This window comes from Callospermophilus lateralis, unplaced genomic scaffold, assembly GCF_048772815.1.
Source record: "Callospermophilus lateralis isolate mCalLat2 unplaced genomic scaffold, mCalLat2.hap1 Scaffold_124, whole genome shotgun sequence".
Taxonomy (NCBI): domain Eukaryota; kingdom Metazoa; phylum Chordata; class Mammalia; order Rodentia; family Sciuridae; genus Callospermophilus; species Callospermophilus lateralis.
The window spans coordinates 1,805,878-1,812,764 of NW_027512424.1; the positions used below are offsets into that span (position 1 = coordinate 1,805,878).

General features: G+C 41.1%; 1 pseudogene; it reads right to left on the minus strand.

Moving 5' to 3' along the window:
• Positions 1-3,427: 3,427 nt before the first annotated feature.
• Positions 3,428-5,285, minus strand: LOC143640159 (uncharacterized protein KIAA2013 pseudogene; annotated as a pseudogene).
• Positions 5,286-6,887: the final 1,602 nt, after the last annotated feature.

Genomic DNA, 6,887 nt, shown 5'->3' on the forward strand with positions numbered 1-6,887 from the left:
ACCCTCCCAAGGTCTCTGTTTTATGCCTGTTACCTTGTACCTTGGCCAGAAAAACAAACAACCTAACTAACTAACTAACTAACTAAGCAGCACATATATTGTTTTGCAATTGCCTGGGATATATTATAAAATGAAAGTTTCAAGTTTTAAAGTCACACTATTCTCCACCTATGTTCTGAATCAATAAAGAGATAAAATAAGACAGATGAAAATAAACATTTCATAGGCCTTACTGGCATAAATCATTGTTCATAGTTTAAAAGTTACTAACTTTTACCTCAGAATTAGAAAAAAAAAATATTGATCCAGTCTCTGGTAAATAACTGTGACAATCATCCAAAATGGCAGAATGACTTGCATGACATTACACAACATGTCTGTGCCCTGAAGGCAAGCTGTCTTCCAAGCATAAAAAGCATAAGGATGAATTACACATAATTAGCATCATAATACACTTCATCCCTCAGGCACCTCATGCTTTCCCTTGAGGAAGACCAGTGAGTGTAAAGAGGGGTCAGCAGTAAAACTATGTGATATACCTTTGAGGGATTTCACAATTTCTATTCACAGAATATCAAATATTTTATTAGAAACACTAATAACTAAGGTCATATATACTCAAAAGTCATAAAAGCATACACATCGTTCTTTTTCCACAGCAAAAGGGTAAAGTACTTCAATAATTATTTGAAGTTTCCTTTTAGGGCAAATTCCATCTGGGATAGCTCCATCATATACATATGTGAAGTTGTAAAATGAGAGAATATATGTTGAAAAACTTTCTAAAACTTATGGACAAATAATTTTATTGTGATAAAAGAAGGTCTCAATCAGAAAATTTTGAGGAATAAGAAAATGTAAAATATTACTTTAAATTTCACACTAAAAATAAAGATGTGTCCATAAAGTATGCAGAAACATATGCCAGAAAAGAAAAAAAATAAATGTGATTGTGGAAGGGAGAAGAAAAAGAAGAAGAAAAGTTAAATTATAGGTACTGTCATTCAAAAAATACTTGTATTGACTGATTCATCTACCATAAACCTATAAATATTACATCAAATTTAATGTCTGCATCTTGTAGAGCTATGTGAAAAACTAATTAATAGACTATAGAAAGTCTTAAAACAGAAAACTTGCAAATATATCACAAGCCAGTTCTGTACAATTAAATCTCCCAGCAACACTAAAATGAAGGTAAAATTTTATCAACTATGATCAAATCTGCAAAGAGGAAAAAAAGGACTTAGTCAAAATAATGCATTTTTCTGAATGCCTGTGTACTTTGTACCAAACTTGCTAGTGAAAACAATCATCAACACTATTATTGTGACTCAACAAAGAATAATTACCCTGAAAATACATTAAATAGTTTTGTTCTCCTTAAGATTCTTTTCTGTTCTAGGCAAGTTATTTTTTTCTTCATGGATTGAGAATTTTTCTGAATATCTTTACAAGCTTTGCAATCTTAACAGTACTATTGAAATAAATCATTGTACACTGGAGTATGATCTGTTGATTCCTTTACAACAATCCCAAGTCTAACATTCTTATGGTTACATTACAGGATATAATTCTACAAGAATACACAGTGCAATGCTGACATCAAATGAAACACAAAATGATTGATCATGAATCATTGATATTGGTTAAGAAATTATAATTCATTTTTTACTTTTCTATATAGAGTTTAAAAAATACAATATCATACATCAGAGAAAATACAACAGCTAAGAAGTCCTACACTGGAAAATTACATCATCAAATGATATTTGTATGATTATAATATTGCCATAATGAAGAGGTTGCCCAGGTTAATTTTTAAAGGTATTTGCAAGCATATTGTGATTATGACTTTTTTTCTAAAGAAGCCATATAAAGAAAGGAAGACTAATACAGTTCCATTTGGTATAAGTTGCTTATATTTCTCAGTCCTGGTCACTTAATTGATATTTTGAACATATCCTGAATGCAGAACATTATGTAATTATTTTAATTAAATATAAATTAACACTGGTTGATATTGCCACAGCAAGATATTGCATATATAAACTCAAACTGCATTTTAAAAAAAATTCTTCTAGCATATTCATCTAAGTGAGATTTCTTTGAGAGAATCAACATGAAATAAAATACTGTGGTTTGTTAAATACAGACAAATTAGATATAAAATACAATGACAGGTGTTCTTCCTTGCAAAATAAATTTAGAAAATTCTCAGGAGGCCAAGCAAATCTTTACCTTTTATATTACTAATTGTAAGAAATATTAATAATTTTAGAACACAAGTAAAACCTATTTTAGACAAGCAGTTATACTCTTTTATAAAATTCTTAAAGTACATTGAAAAATATACATTGATGATTTTTCCTAGTACTTGTTATTTTGTTATTCTAAGTCTTAAATAACAATTTCTATTTTATTACACAGAACAATTGACATTTGACTTGTAAAATAACTGTACCACTACTCCCTCTTTGGGGCATGAAGTTAACTATGTAGATCTGTCCTAACATGAAACTCTTTTGACTTATCTCCTTTCACTTTATGTTTTCAAATGTCTACTCCTACTTCTGAGCAAGATGGGTGGAGGAGGAAAGATCATAAGATACCTCACCTACTCTCTCAACCATTCTTATTCTTATAAAAAGACAATTTTTTAGAACTTTTACAAGTCATCTACATCCCCTTCAAGTTTAATAGGGAAGGCAGATCATAAAAAGGCTGGACCACCTACCTCCAACCATATCGCTATGACTTATATCCTCCTATATCCATCCCTTGCTCTTCTGCCACTTTATAAAAAACACTTTACCAAAACTTCCTTCCAAAAATGCTATATGGGTTTTTGTTTTGTTTTTGTTTCTCTCATTGACATACAACATAATATTCAAAGTGTTTTTTTTCTCAAAGTCTTTACAATTCATGGAATCTTTTTATTTCCTTTCATTAGACTAGTTAAAAAGTTAAAGAAGACTTTATTGAAGACCATTTTAATAGGGAAGACAGTCTGAACTCAATTCTATTGAACCAAAAGAAGGGAGAGTTTTAATTGTCAAGGTAACCCAGCACCTAGAAAGCAGTCAGGGTAAGGGAGATTAGTCAACGGAATTAGACCATTTTTACTTGCTATTTGATGTTTTTCTGAGTTAAGACTCCTCTAACATAGTCACTAGAAAACAATATATATATATATATTTTTTACGCTCTGCACAGGTCCACTTTATTGAGTGAAAGGCTTACAGGTCCACTGGCCCCTACCTCCCCACAGGACACTTGTTCCTTCCAATGAAAGCGGGCATCTATAAGCAATTCTGAGTCACTGTCCCCCACAGGCACAAAGGGTAGGTGCTTCCAAAGGATCCCTTGTCTGTAGCAGCAGCTGGTGTCTTATGCAACAGTGGCAGAAAGCAGGACTCCCAGTTTCTCAGACACTGGGGTCTTCCTTGCCCCTGAAGAGGGGCAGTACTCATTGTAGATGAGCTTGAAGAGGAAGAGGTGGAAGAGGGTGATGAGGGAGGCCACGCTGAGCCAGAAAAGAAAGGGCAGCCCTGGGTCCTGCTGGGCCATGTGCTCATTGAGGGCCAGGATGGCCTTGAGATGCAGTGTGGGCCGCAGGTCCTGCAGGTGTGTGAGGTCAGTGGAGATGAGGAGCAGTGGCCTGATGGGCTATGTCACCATGACTGAGAAGGTGTGGCTCCTGCAGGCCGAGGTCAGCTACACTGGGTTGTCCAGGCAGCCTGCCTCATAGGCGAAGATCTTGACGGGCTGGCTGTGGGACTTCACAGACACGTGCAGGTAGGGCTTGCCCTCGGCGTCGGTCAGGTCGATGTGATCGTTCTTGTAGCGGATGCCGTGCTGTTGTGCAGCACGTACGGCTCGCCCTAGAACTGCAGGTGGTTCTCCATGAACTGCAGCTCCCCCAAAGCTGAGCATCATGCCCTGAAGGACGCCCTGAGCGTCCACCTTCATCAGGCCCTTGCAGCCCGCTTCTGGGGGATCAGCCTCCACAGGTCAGAGTGCTGCAGGATCTGCTGCACCAAGGACAGATGGGTGGGCCACAGGTTCTTGGTGTGCATGGTGGCATGGTTGCTGAAGCAGTGGTCTTCATAGTTGAGTTTGGCCTCCAGCTGGTCTCGCTTCCGTGGCTCAAGGAGGGACTGAGCAGAGGGGCTGGCGAGCAGGAGAGCATGTATTAGAGTGTCAGGTTCAGGGTCAGGCCTAATGGTCTGTGGGCGTTGGGTGATTTTCATTTCCACCACTGGGCAAAACAGCTGCACCCAGAGTCGCTGGTAGTCTGGAAGCAGCTCAACCGCGGGCATCTCCAAGAGCTCCAGCATCTCCTTCGGGGCCAAGTCCTGGAGTGCCTTCAGCTCCTTAGCGGCTTTGCTTTTGAGAACTTAGGGGTTGATGGGACCTGAGACATACACCACCCAGAGTACCATCTCACCCAATTGCGTTTTGGGAGCCACCTGGAGCTGGTTTACTAGCTTTTTGGCAGCCACCACTACCAGGTGCCCCTATTGAGTGAGAGGGCATTGATGTGGATCTGCCCGAGTAGAGGAGGAACTGATGATCTCTGACCTTCTCCAGGATGCTGGTGAAGGCTTTCAGGACCTGCCTGCAGTGAGCCCCACAGTCTGCAGCGCAGCCACTTGCTGAGTTGGGTTGTTGAGCTGAATGCACTGCAGATAGACGTGGAGTCTGCCCCGTGAGACAGAAAGTCCTCCTGCAGCAACACATAATCACGGCCAGAAAAGACCCCAGGCTGAGGCGGGCTCAGGGCCGGCGGCTGAAGGGCCAGGGCCCAGGCTTCCTAGCTGCAGGCAGCGCACCCTGCGCAGCAGCCCCTCCCGCAGCAGCAGCACAGCCTCTACAGCTTCAGCCAGCAAGTTCAGTGGGCACAGATGCAGAAGGGCAGGAAGTCCCGCGCCACGGGGGTGGGGGTGGGGCTCCCGCTCTCCAGGAGTCACCCACAGCCGGTCGGCGGTCATGTTCCGGGCTAGGAAGCACCAAGACCTGCACTCCTGGGCCCAGCGCAACGGCCTCGCAGTGATCCTGCAGGCCGCACCAGGCGTGGGTGGCCGCCCCCAGGCAGGAAGAGGGCTCCTAGGCGCCCAGCTCGCAGCGGGCCCAGGGCTGCAGGCGCAGGCCTCCTGCCACCTGGCGCTCGCTGCACCCTGGAGTGTGTAGCAGCAGCAGGGGGCCAAGCAGCATCAGAGGTGGCGGGCCCAGCTACTTGACAGGAGTCCTGGCAGCCCCTTGAATCGCTGCTGCAGCCACATCGGGCAGCCAGGCGTAGGGCGGCCCCTGACCGCCACCCAGCCCACCAGCCAGGCCAGCCCTGCCTCACTCCCTGGCCAGGACCGTGGAGCCCACCCTGACGCCCGCCGCAGCCTCCTGGAGAGCCACCACCACCGCTTCCTCCTCCTTCTTGGTTACCTCCCTGACAAGAACTTCTTACTGGTTACATTTCAAAGGAATTGCTTCTAGGTCTTTGAGAAAGATATATATTGCTGAATTGGAAAAAGGGCAAGAATCTGGTAGAATATTTTATCTGAAAAGGGCAAAAAAATTTCAAGTGCAAATTTTACAAAGTAAGTGTTCTAAGTAAAGCAATATCAGGGCCCTAACATTTGGGGGAAATACCTAATTTTTAGTTAAGCTGCAAGGGGAAGTAAGATTAGAAGTTATTTCAGTCATCTTGGACCATGGAATAAAGAAGGAATCTAAGGAGAGGTGAAGATGGAAGAGAGAAACTGGACCCTCAAATCTTTTTTTTTTTTTTTAATATTTGTCTATTAGTGTCTTAAGACATTCTCCAGAATTCTCAATAACGGGAAGCTTCACATTGCTTTTGAATATTACCTTTTTTTGTCACATGAAACCAGAGGATACCTAAATAATAGCCACTATACACAGGCACAGTCTCATGTGTGATACTGTCTTATGCCTCTATCAAACTGCAACCCAATTGCCTCTGAGAAAAGAAAAAAAGAAAGAAAGAGACAATTGAAAAATGTTTGCCTGATTTCTTGTCTCCCAAGCATATCTGAAATCAACAATGATATGTAAAAATCTAGGTTACATCATGCATGGTGGTACAAGTGTGTAATTGCAGCAACTCCGGAAGATGAGGCAAGAGAATCACAAGTCCAAGACCAGCCTCAGCAAATTAGTAAGGCCCTGAGCAATTTAGTGAGACTCTGTCTCAAAAAGTAAAAATAAAAACGGATGGGGATGTGGCTAGCTGGTTAAGGGCCCTTTGTTTAATCTCAATCCCTGCTATAATAACAACAACAAAACCCAATCTAGGTTAGATTAAAAGATATGAAGAGAAACATTGCTTCTCCTTTTTTATGGTTGATGCAATCTTAACATATGAATCCTGGATGTAATAAAAGTGGTGTTGTGCATGTTTTACCCTGTCTTTTAGTTCCCTTTCTGGATGTAGAATCACCCTGTGAGGTTTGCTGAAGGATAAGAAAACAGCACATTAAAATGCATTTCTAAACTATAGGACTTCCTACCCCCTCAAACACAGAAAAATATAAAAGGAAAAAAAATGATTGTATAAAACAAGAATTTTTACTATATTGACACCTTTTATAAGTGAAACCACTATCAGATTTATTAACCTTTGTCCAAAGTTATTTCTGCATCTGGATTGGGAAGAGAAAATTTTTTGCTAGTTAAAATGTAAAACATTTAAGTAATCCATCACATATTTAGTGAACAGAACACCATACTCAAATGTATGATTTAAATTACTCTGTGATCAGGAGAAATATGATTTCATTGATAATGCAAAATAAATGCTGGAAAGGACAGCAAAACTACCAATAGCACTTAGTGGAGACAATTCTTACATTACAGATGAATGGCAG